This window comes from Ixodes scapularis, unplaced genomic scaffold (assembly GCF_016920785.2).
Source record: "Ixodes scapularis isolate PalLabHiFi unplaced genomic scaffold, ASM1692078v2 PGA_scaffold33__2_contigs__length_1026942, whole genome shotgun sequence".
Lineage (NCBI taxonomy): Eukaryota > Metazoa > Arthropoda > Arachnida > Ixodida > Ixodidae > Ixodes > Ixodes scapularis.
The window spans coordinates 780,577-792,819 of record NW_024609861.1 but is presented as its reverse complement, the minus strand read 5'-3'; positions in this window follow the sequence as shown (position 1 = coordinate 792,819).

Sequence of the window (12,243 nt, the reverse complement as noted above, 5' to 3'; positions counted from 1 at the left end):
TTTGTAGCACCCGATGCCGACAGCACGCGCTCACGGGGAAAATACAAAGAAATTGACGAAACCAAACTGTCGCCATAGCACAGTCAGCGCCACAAACGCGTGCAGGGACACGCTCTTTCACGCGCTTCTGAACAAAAAATAAATGTAAAAGTGGGAACAAAATGGCCAGATGTCTCCACCCTAAGCAAAGCGCACATGAAGGCAGCCTAGGTAGCACCACTCCACAGCCCCCGGGCCCACGCCGGCCGGCAGCAGCTTGCGCATGCGCGGGAGAGAGATGTCTTCCTGCGCGCGGCGTAACTGGGCTCACGGGCGCTGTACTTCCGCGGTCTGATAGAGTTCCATAAAAATTGCTGGATATCCGGCACTTTCGGGCGCGTTCAATTCGCTTATACCAGTTGAACCGACTATAAACTGTAATCTTGTAAGGCTTTTTTTTATTGACTAGGATAAGCTCATACATATTGCTTAAATAGCACATTTCGATGCATATGGTACAGTTCCTGTTTTTGAAAGCAAACAGCACATTATATGTATTTCCAGAAAACGGGACATGTTCTAATCGGTTTTTCCACGTAGATTGATGGAATTTTCTAACAGTGCAGCCCTAAAACACATGCAGGAAATACGCTGCCCTGTACTTTTCTGTACCGCGTTAGACATTTCTGAAAAACTGTAAGTGTGTGCAGTTAAATTGAAAAAGCCTAGTGGGAACAGTATCTAGTAAAATGTCATGCAATATCTCTCTTATTAAATACTCATATATATAGCCAGTCCCCAAGGAAAAATAACCGTGTTTTTCAGCTCGAATAAATAAACTCTGCATCGCAGAAAACTCAAACTCCGTGAATATATGAAGCTAGCCGTTGTGATAGAACGCGAACGTTTGAGAAAATGACGTTACCTGGATTAAAAGAAAATTGAGAAAAACGAAATTTATTCTAGACCGACGTCCTCCTAAGCTTCATATCGTCCAAACAAAAACTGGTAATGCGAAGGCTCGTGGGATTTATATGAGCGAAAAACACTTTTCAGTGAGAAAGGTAATATCGTTTTCTTTCTTGCTGACAAGTTTGTTTCTCTGAAAATAGACGCTGCAGGCACCCACAGCGTAATTTTTCCTTTGTTTTGACAATTTAGGCATAGGTAAACGTCGACTGATAGAGGAAAATTGTTTTCGTCAATTATCTTTCGATCCAGGTAATGTTATGTTCTAAAACTTTCCACTCCAATCTCAGCCGCTAGCGTCGCATTCTCCTGGGGTTTGAGCATACTGCGATGCATACAGTTCATTTAACAGGGACGAAAAGCACGTCTCTCTTTTCTTGTTAACTCCCTATACTTATTTGAGTGCCAGCCAGCGCCGATCGGCTTGGGCAGCTGTGCACTTTCCCTTGAAATCGCAAAAAGACACAAAACAAATTATTAAAAATGTCCTTGTCAAAAAAAAAAAAAATTGCAGCTACTTTTTTTTAAAGTTATATAGGCATGAGAAGACCTATTTTAGATGCCATCGTTTAGAAGCTTTAAGAAAAAAGTAAACCATCATTTCAGGTTTTGAGGAACTTTTAATTTGATCAGTTTCCCACTACATTAAGCGGAGAAATGGGTGCAGAGGTCTCGTAACGTCGGGTCACGTGACATCACAATTTCTGCTAAATCCATTGAGGAAGTTGAATTGGCGTATATGTCGTGCAACGTTAGGTCAGTTACGTCAATATTTTCCACTAAATACAGCGGGAAAATGGAATTGGTGTATGCACCACACGACATGAGGCCACATGACATCAATTGACGTCACGTGGCCTAAACGCCAATTGAGTTTCCCGGTTAAGTTTAACGAGAAATGTGCGGTCGGCCGGACCGACGGACAGCTTTGGGATGGGGAGACCCCTTAAGAAGAATTTCACGCTTTAAAACGTGTGTGTCTCTTGCGAGTGTCATGTGGAAATTTATGGACGTAGGGTTGTAGTTTTGGGCTTCTTCATCGTATTCTTAGCTGGTTTAATAACTGAAGAATGGCCTTGAGCGTACAGAAGTGGAACGCAGTATGCTTTACAAAGAAACAGCATCCATTCCTTTTGCTGTTAAAATCAGAATGCTGAACCTGCAGAACTTTTGACTTAGGTGCAGTACCTTGGCCTATTTTACAATGAAATCGTTTCCTGGAAGGCACACGTTTAGCAAATTACATCTAGAGCTCACCAGATAATATCTGTGTAAAAAAAAAATACGTTATGCGCGGCCCTCTGAATGTAAGAAAAAATCTTGCATCAATGTCCGACGAACTCTAAAATATATTAGCACAATTTGGGATCATTGAGACAATGTGCCGAGTGATTAACTCCAAAGAAAGCAGAACAAAGCTGCGAGAAGTGTTTCTGGAAGGTATAGGCGCGGTGAAAGCATCAGTGCTATCAAAAGTGACCTAAAATTTAAGTGACAATATTTTTTTTTTCAAAATATGTCAACCGTCCTAATGGGCTACCATAGGCCAATTGGGACTGATTATAACTTCCGACTGAATAATCATCATTATAGCTAAAGAGTGTATGTCTTCGGTAAAAATCAATGCATACTATAAAATGAAACAAACTATTCGACAAAAGTATTCATTTGAACCCGCTATATTTTATTTCATAAACCAGATCATGCTAAACTTGTTAGAGAATTGAAGGTTATAACTTACGCGTTAAAATTAATTTTGCAAAAGGCCGGTCACACGAGAAGAATAATTTTTGTATGTGCTTGAAAACATTATTTTTTTCTTTCTCAATCTTTTTGAAAAAAACTTTTTCAATGACCTTTTACCAAAAGATGTTAGAGATACGAGAAATTAAAATTCGAGCACTTGCAACGGAATAAAAAGACAAAATTTACAAAGCGGCTTGTGAAGTCAATCCCTCGTTAAAAAATTGGGTCTTCTGTAAATCATGCAGAACCTACTAAAAAAATTGGCCCCTGTACGAAAGTAAACGGGTTCATGCCGGTAAAAATTTAACCGTACCGATCACCCGCTTGAGCCATACCGGTGGTCCGTTTGAGCGAACGGGCAACTCGTTTGAGTAAAGAGGTCACTCGTTTCCTCAAACGGGTGACTCGTTTGGGCAAGCGGGTCGCCCGTTTGTTCAAACGGGGGACCAGTTTGCATAAGCCGGTGACCGGCAGACTGCACCGGTTTCGTCAAACGACTCCTCCGTTACGCGGTGAGCCCGTTCGATATTGAAGTACAGAGCGGCGGCACCGGCCTGCTGTTCAACCCGCATGTTGTCTCTAGAGAGTTGTTCTGAAACTCAGTACACATGTTATCAGTCTAGGCAGAGCAACGACGTAGCAATCGCGACCCGAAAGCCAACTGCACCTGCGTCAGGCCGACCGCACTCGTTCTGCTGAAAAGTGAGCAAGGGACTCTTGAGCACCGTTTTGCTGAAGATGCGAGACGTTTCTTTATCGTTGCAAATTCTTTGCGCTCGAACGCCTGGGAAGCTGTTCCAATGCTCAGAATACCTTAGGCAGCCCCTGTCAACAACCGTTCGTGCAGCATCGCAACCGCCCGTATTTAAGCTGGGGTGGCTCATCGTCAAGGGGGTTCATAAAATACTGGCATTCAAATCGCGACAATGAACCACCGGGGCTCGCAGATTGCCAACCAGCGCAAGAAAGGTTGCGATGCTGCGCTGTCGGTGCGTTGAGCACTAGAACGGCTTTGGAGGTGTCCGCAAGGCAAAGCATTCTCAACAAAAAATACGCCTCCTGCAAGATGAATAAGTTAGCAGTGCTCAAGAGCCCCGATCACAGTTTAGTAGAGCGAGCGCAGACGGCCAGATTGAGGCGCAGTGAACTCTCGTGTCCTGAGTGCTACGTCGTTGCTCTGTCTACACTGATGGCATGTGCACTGAAACTCTAAACAACACTCTCGAGACTGCATGCAGTCAAATAGACGAGTCTATAGTACGATATAGTGTCGCGACAACGTGTCAACAGAAGTATACTCACATAGACAGGAGTGTAAGCTGTGGCGTTAGGTCCTTCGACACCCGCGTCGAGAACGACGAATTATATATATACATATATAGAATCTTTGAACTCTTGAAACATATTTGTAATCATTTCATTGCAAGTTGCGCCGCGTTAGGGACGCCCTATTACCTCACTATTCTGCGAATTCCCCCAAAAAACAAGCGATGTTGCCGATATTTTCTTTTTTTATACAGAGATATTACAGTCGTTTTAGCCTATTCGAACCCACGAACCACCATTTGTTGTCACCCTGGTACGTAGGTTGTTTATTAATGGCAGCAAAATAAAGTGAACTTACAAATAAAATAAAAATATATATATTACCTAGATATAAGCTGCGCCGTGTATTTCGTAGCAAAATCTGTTCCATTTGCTAAACCATGTAACTATAAATTTCACAAAGATCCAACGATTCCCAAAGCGGAAGTTAAAATTGTGAATATAATATTTTAACAATAACAATTATTTTTCTTGTTATAAGAAACGTGGCGCCGGGCAGGGCACTCGTCGTGGCACCGGGCAGGACGCCACGACGAACACGAGCCTTTCGGCTACACGCAAATGATGCGGCAGGTCGTCCAGGGTAAGCCCGGTCTTGAGCCACATGATAGCCGTTCGCGTCATCGACGCGCCGCCCGCAGTGCTTTGAACCCGCCACTTCTCGGTGCCCACTTCGTTACCGCGTCGTACGATGCCAGCCCCGCCCTCACCTCGTCGTCAGAAACACGGTTCTGCAGCCAGTGCAGTATGGGGCGGATGTCTCTGTTTCTCGGGTCGATTATGAGGTATGGCCGCCCCTTAACGACAAGGTTGCCGGGAGCCAGGGGCCTTCCGCTTACCCTCGAGTGACATGAAAGTCAGCGCCCAGATGTGATTAATTTTGTATGCCCCCAAAGCGGTGACTTTGGGGTGCTTTACCGAATACTGTAGAATGTCCCGGAAGTCCTCAACTTGGTACGGGCGCGGACACGAACATTAGCATGCAAAAACACGGCATTTAACACAGCAAAACCAGTCGGCGGGGGCGGCAGAATAGTCTGGCAATCAGTAGACGCTGTGTCTTCCCTGGCACCGCTGCCCGGCCGGGCCTCTAAAGGCGCTCCAATTTAGCTCAGGATTGCACGCCAGCTCATTCGAGGCGTTTTCCGCGAGAAACTTCAGAAGTTACAGTCGCCGGTACTCCAACCCACTGTCGCCCCGGTGTCAGAAACCATCCCGGAAGAAGTTCAAAACGCCCTTGGCGTAACACCAGTGCAAGAGCGTGTCTCGGAACCGCGCACTCTGTCGTTAGCGACCGCCGTAAGGATTTCTACACCCCTCATTGACTTCCCCAGGCAAGCTCCGTCTAATCCGCGGCAAACACGGCAGTTCACTTCACGCCCTAACGACCAGCGCTCGCCGGCAAGGAAGACGGAGGTTTGGCGCACATCGGATCACGGGCCGCTCTGCTACCACTATGGCGATGCTAAACATAGCTGATCGACGTCAGTATACGTCTTTGTCAGCGAAACGTTAAGAGTATTCAGGACGCCGGTCCTCCCCTGACGCTCCCAAGGCACGGTCACCTAGCCCACGCCGGGGAAACTAAAGGTGGTGACTTCGGGAGGTGAAGTTGACCGCCGCCGAATCTGAGAAGGCCCTCCAACGACGCGAGACCACAAAATGATGACATGGAGACACCGTACAGCGACGATAAACTAAGGGGGATCGGTGGCCGAGTGGGCTGAAGCGCAGACCCAGCTCGACGCGCGTGGAGCGAAAGCTCGCGCTGCAGAACCCAGGGATCCTGGGTTTGTGCCCCACCCCTGCCTGTTTCGATCTGGATGAGCATCGTACCGGCGTGCGGTCGTGTAGCAATACTGCGTGAGCACGTTGAAGACCCCAGGTTAGCAGTCGTACTGAACTGGCAAAATTGCTCACCTACAGTGTAAACCAGTGTCGCCCCTACTGGCAGACCAACCTTATGCTGTATAAATCACTAAAACGTCCAATTTGACTTTTTTGACGATAAACTAACTACCTCCGACCTTCCATTGAGAACAGATAGAAGTCTACGATCTCGCCCCAAGAATTCGGTGGTGCGAGTTGGCCACGCAGCGGCCCAACCGCCCGCCCAACAACTAATTAAGCCAAGCCAGTTTATTATGTGTGATATATGCGACGGACAGCAGACGGACTTATACCTATTACTTATTTTTACTTACATATTCTAGCACTGTTGGGTGTATACAGCATTTCAATATTTACAAATTCGAATCCCACCAGCGCGTGATTGTTGCTTCAAAAACTGAGCGTTGAAAATGCCATTTATTGAGAAGTTGCAGGCATAAGATCGCGGCATCAGAAGGCGTCTTCGGGCTGCCGAAGCGCATCCAGGCGACACTGCCCCACTATGAAGATCTCTCCTTATCTTTCGAAGAGGGTGTTTGTGACCACGCCAGACCTGAGCCCACGCCAGACCAGAGCATCCGGAATGTGGAGTGCCCCGAAAGCAAAGTTGTCTGGTTTTACCAGCGCGCGACTGGGAGGGGTGCCTTGAAATGAGAGTCGCCGTTACATCCCCGCGTCCGGATTGGTCAATTTGCTGCCGGTGCCAACGGTCGTAGGTCAGCGGGAATGTGTTTGGGTGTTCCTGTTGGCTGTTGACGCTCGGTGAGCTTGTGTGGAGGCGCTGCTTGTGCGAATGAAGTCTGTACATTCCTGTGGTGACTTTCTTCGGCGGGTTCTTCGGGAGTCTGGGCGGCACAAGACTGTTGTCGGTATCTGGGTCGTGTACACGGATGGCCCTACTCACCAGGAGTCATGCGTCCGAGAGCACAGCCATGCTGGAGGTCGGACAAGCGTCTTCGCCCTGGGCTGAAGCCGCCAAAGGGTCTGTCTCCTCATATCCTAGAATGCCGCAGTGGGCCAGCAGCAACTGGAAGGCATTTCTCCATTCTTGGTGCTGCAACATGATCGGCGCGTTCGCCAACTCTCCGGTGAGCGGTGGTGCACGCTCCATGTTAGCGAGCTGGGTCAGTGCCGCCTTCGAGTTGCTCAGGATTACCAGGCGGTCGGACACACTCTCTGCTTCAGCCAAGGACAGTGCCTGGCGAAGAGCCGCCAGCTCGGCTGTCGCCGAGCGTGCGAAGGAAAGGGTGTCTGCTGGTCATGCTCTGAAATCTGTCAACACCGTGCTGCGGCTGTTACTGTGCGTGCGTCGTGGTCGAAGGACTCGTCCGTGTACCATCGTACTCATCCCTTGAAGCGCTCTTTGGGTTTCAGGCCCTCGAGGTCGGCGTTGAGTTCAACCGCGAGCGGTGAATCTGTTCGGTTTTATTAGTTGAACTACCTTACGTCTCAGGAATTAACCCAGCGGCATTCTGAGTACCTCGAGATATATATTTTTTTTTTTTTTTGCGAGAAACAACTTGGTTGTCCCTATTTGGTCTGATCACTTGTCTGGAGCTGCTCGCGCGCGGGTTCGAGTAAACGCTTTACATATACTTTGATTTGTCACGGCTTTCCGGAAAGCTGCATTTCTAAGGTTTGTTGGCTAAGGGGTTAGGCCGAAGAGCTAAAGTCTGAAGTCTTGAAGTCTGAAGTCTTCAAGTCTGAATTCTTGAAGTCTGACGTCTGAAGTCATGAAGTTTAAAGTCTTGAAGTCGGAAGGGCTAAAGTTTGAAGTGCTGAACTCTTGAAAGTCTAGTAGGATCCCATAACACAGCAAAGCTGAAAAATCTTTTTTCAATAGGGAAGTGACTGCGCTAGTCGACACGGCGCCGATTATCCCCTGTTAAGTGGGGGTCTTGCCGTTCGACTGGAGAAAGTTATGACTGTCTGGGATGGGCCACAAATCCGCAGGGCCGGATGGCATTTAATTACACCGGTCGGCAGGTGCAAAGCAAGATTCTAGATATGAGGAATTACGTTAATCGCCAGTTTTGTCGTTCTCAGGGAGTGTTAAAGATAAGTAATGCTTGGAATGAACTTCCTCGGAGATAACGGCACAATCATAGACCTACGTAGGAAAATGATCACATTCTCCATTGCACGATGCGTTGAAGAGCAGAAATCAACACTACGGCTTTCTCCACTCCGAGTAACGGATAACCACGTTTGTCTCCAGCCATGTAGCAGTTTGCTCGTAACCGTAAAAACCGAAGAGACAGCCTCTTCAGGAATCGACGAGGTGAACTCTTCTCTTCTGCTGGTACGGGGAATCTGCATAGCCTGGGGTCTCGTTCAACTCCACGGCGGACAGACTGAGTTATTACTTACGAACTTTAAGTTCGAGCACCAGCATATTTGCAGTGAAACTACCATCGCCTATCTTGAGAACGTCGCTGATGTCAGTGGCTCTTTCTCACAAGAGGCTTCTTTGCCAGGCAAGATAACGACAAGCTCCACAGAACAGTTGATGTTAACCATGAACTTTCAGAAGAAGAAAAGGAACGTCTGCTGGATCTTTTACATAAATAGAATCACTAATTTTCATCGTCATCAAACGTGCGCCGGACGACTTTCGGCAAACATCGGATCATCACGGATGAAGCAACAACGCCGAAACGACAGCCACTGTACAGGGTCTCGCATAAGAAACCAAAAACGATACGGCAACAGGTCTAAGAAATGCTTCATGACGGCGTCATACAGTCATCAAAAAGTCCCTGGGCATACCTGTTGAGCTTGTCGGAAAAGAAGATGGTACACTACAATTTTGCGTAGACTACCGTAAGCTAAACACGGTCACCAAGAAGGATGTATACCCGCTGTCCCGCATAGATGATACTGTGGACAGGGTGCGTGGTGCGATGTACTTTTCATCGATGGATTTCAAAACAGGCTATTGGCACATCGAAGTTGGTTAAAGAGACCGAGAAAAAACCGCTTTCGTTACACCCGATGGTCTTTATAAGTTTAAGGTCCTTCCGTTTGGACTATGCTCGGCGCCGGCCACATTCCAGCGGATGATGGACAGTGTTCTTGCCAACCTCGCGTGGAAAACATGCCGTGTGTACTTGAGCGATGTCGTAGTGTTTTCCACGAGCTTTGAAGAACACCTGAATAGGCCAGAACCAGTACTGCAAGCCATAGGGACCGCTGGCCTCACGTTTAAGCCGGAAAAGTGCCACTTCGCATTTAAAAAGCTCAAATTTCTCGGCCACGTCCTGAGCACAAGAGGCGTACTGCCCGACCCTGAGAAAACTTCTGCCGTCGCATTGTTCCCTTCTCCCACCGACAAGAAAATAGTACGATAGTTTCTGAAACTGTCCGCCTATTAAAGACGCTTTGTGGAGCAATTTTCCAAAATCGCCGAACCACTCACTCAACTCACGTGTAACAGTGTCCCGTTTACGTGGACGGAAGAGCAGCAGTGTGCTTTTGAAGAGCTTCAAAGTCGCCTGCAGTCGGCACCAGTTCTCCCACACTTCGATGAGCTCGCAGAGACCAAGATCCACACTGATGCTGGCAACATTGGTCTCGGAGCCGTTTCAGTTCAGTGGCAAGATGGAGTCGAACGGATGATTGCGTATGCCAGCCGCTCACTTTCCAAAGCAGAGACTAACTATTCGACCACGGAAACAAAATGTGTCTCGGAATCATTTGGGCCACCATCAAGTTTCGTTCCTACCTTTATAGGAGGCCTTTCAAAGTAGTCAGTGACTACCATTCTCTATGCTGGTTGGCCACCCTCAAAGAGCCTTCCGGGCGTCTCGCGCGCTGGAGCCTGAGACTTCAGGAATTTTAAATCACCGTCGTGCACAAGTCGGGGCGATAACACAACGACGCGGACTGTCTCTCTCGTGCTCCTGTTTACCCCGCTCTTCAAACCGATGAAATGAACGACACCTTTCTCGGAGCTATTGACATTACGATCATGGTCCAACAGCAACGAACAGGCCCCAAGCTTTGTGGTTTGAGCACCTGGAAGGCCGTGAGACGCTGTACCAACCGTATTTTCTCGAAGTCAAGGTTCATTATGCTTAAAAGACGATGTTCTGTACAAGAAAAGTTTCCAACCGATCGCGGCCTCGTATACGTTCCTGTCATGCCAACTTCGCGACGAAATTCTTTATGCCAGCCATGACGAGCCATCCTCGGGACACCTTGCTTTTGCCCGCACACTCGTGAGAGTCCGTAGAAAATACTACTGGTCCCGAATGTACGCGGCTGTACACCATTACGTAAGGACATGCCGCGAGTGCCAGCGGCAAAAGACGCCGCCTGTGAGGCCCACCAGCCATCTTGAACCGATTAACCCGCCGTCAGCACCATTTGAACAAATCGGAATAAACTTGTTGGGCTCTTTTTCAACCTCGTCCTCAGGCAACAAGTGGGTCATCTTTGCGACGGACTACCTCACATGGTACGCCGAGACACGGGCACTCCCTCAAGGAACCGCATTAGAGGTGGCAAAAGTCTCTGTCCACACCGTCGTCTTGCGTCATGGCGCTCTAAAGGGGGTTATAACAGATTGTGGTACTGCATTTACAGCTCAGCTCACGCAAGACATCATGAGGCTAAGTCCGACGACTCACAGAAAAGCTACAGCATATCACCTGCGAACTTACGGCCTCACACAGCGCCCCAATAAGACAGTCGCCGATATGCTGTGCATGTACTATCGTGGACACTGTTAGCTATAACACCGCAGCGGCGGCCGTCCCGTACCCCCAGCGCCTCATAGCAGGCGCCGTCCGAAACTCCGCGCATGCGTTGTGTGGCGGACTCGCTCTTCCCGTTTGCGAGCTCACCCTCGCTTTGTCGTCTGCTAGGCGCAGAGCAGGCGATGCCACAGTGCTGCTTGTCTGGTACCCTGGCCCTAGCGAACTGGTCTCAAACTCATTTTAAATCGGCGATTTTGATTGGGGGAGATTGCAGAGTCATTAAGCCATTAACCCTGTCTCCGTCTTTTTTTTTTTTTTTTTTCTTTTTCAGAAACAGGATTTCGCAATCCATCTTTCACATTATGCGCTCGCAAACCAGTATGAGCGCAGCAGGTGTGATACAGAAATAGACTTATACTCCGTTTCACCTTAAGTCCGAATGCAGCGTACGCTACAAAACGACATAGCCAATCAAATAGCGGCAAAGGTGCAATGTCACGGAGTGCATCACCGGGGGACACAATAAGGTGCAAAAAGTGAGCTTTTGTCGCTTTTGGTTGGCCCTATCTTCTCGTAGCGTCCGCTGCGCTTAGACCTAAAGTGAAACGGAGTATAACTGCAAGTAAAGAAAAGAAAAAAAAGTAGTCTACCGTGATATTCCAATTAGGGGCGATGATTATCCTTAGCCAGCGGAGTCAGGGAGTCAACCGTGGACACCTCTTACGCAGTGGTTTGCTGAACCGTGTTCAGGGAAAATTGGCGAGCGCTGTGGCGTCGTCTGCTCTGTGCCTAGCAGACGACAAAGCGAGGGTGTGCTCGCAGGCGGGAAGAGCGAGTCCGCCACACGGCGCATGCGCGGGGTTTCGGACGGCGCCTGCTATGAGGCGCTGGGGGTACGGGACGGCAGCCGCTGCCGTGTTATAGCTAACAGTGTCCACGATAGTACGTGGACGTACAACACAAGACATGGGATGAGATTCTTTTCTGCCTCACGTTCGCGTATAATACGGCCCCTCAGGAAATAACGGGTTTCACGCCATTTCGACTAGCTTTCGGACGTGAGGCAACGACTGCGTTGAGCGCCATGTTGCCTCACTTCCCGGACATGATAGATTCCGACGCAGATACCTTCGCACAACGTGCAGAAAAAGCGAGTCAACTGGCAAGAGTACGAATGCGCCGACAGCAGCTCGTAGACGCCCGCGCCGCTGCAACCTGCGCCGCCGGGACGTCCGATTTCGACCGGGGGATAAAGTACGGGTTTGGACTACTATCCGACGTCGAGGGCACAGTGGAGAACTTCTGCGAAAGTGTTTCGGCCCATACAAGGTTCTTCGTCGCCTGAGTGACCTCACATACGAAGTCATTCCGGATGTTGGACATCTTTCCTTCCGACGCTCCGCACGTCCCGATGTCGTCCACGTGGTCCGGCTAAAGCCATATTACGCCAGAGAATAGACACTTCTCACACCGCATTTATTTTTGGTTAGGCATCGGGACAATCGGGACGATGCTTCATTGAAAGGAGAGGGCAGTGCCACACGCCAGACGCTGGGACGGATGTCACGAGCTATCACATTAAGGTAAGCGCGTGACATCGGGCAGTGCTACACGCCAGACGCACGGGCCGATG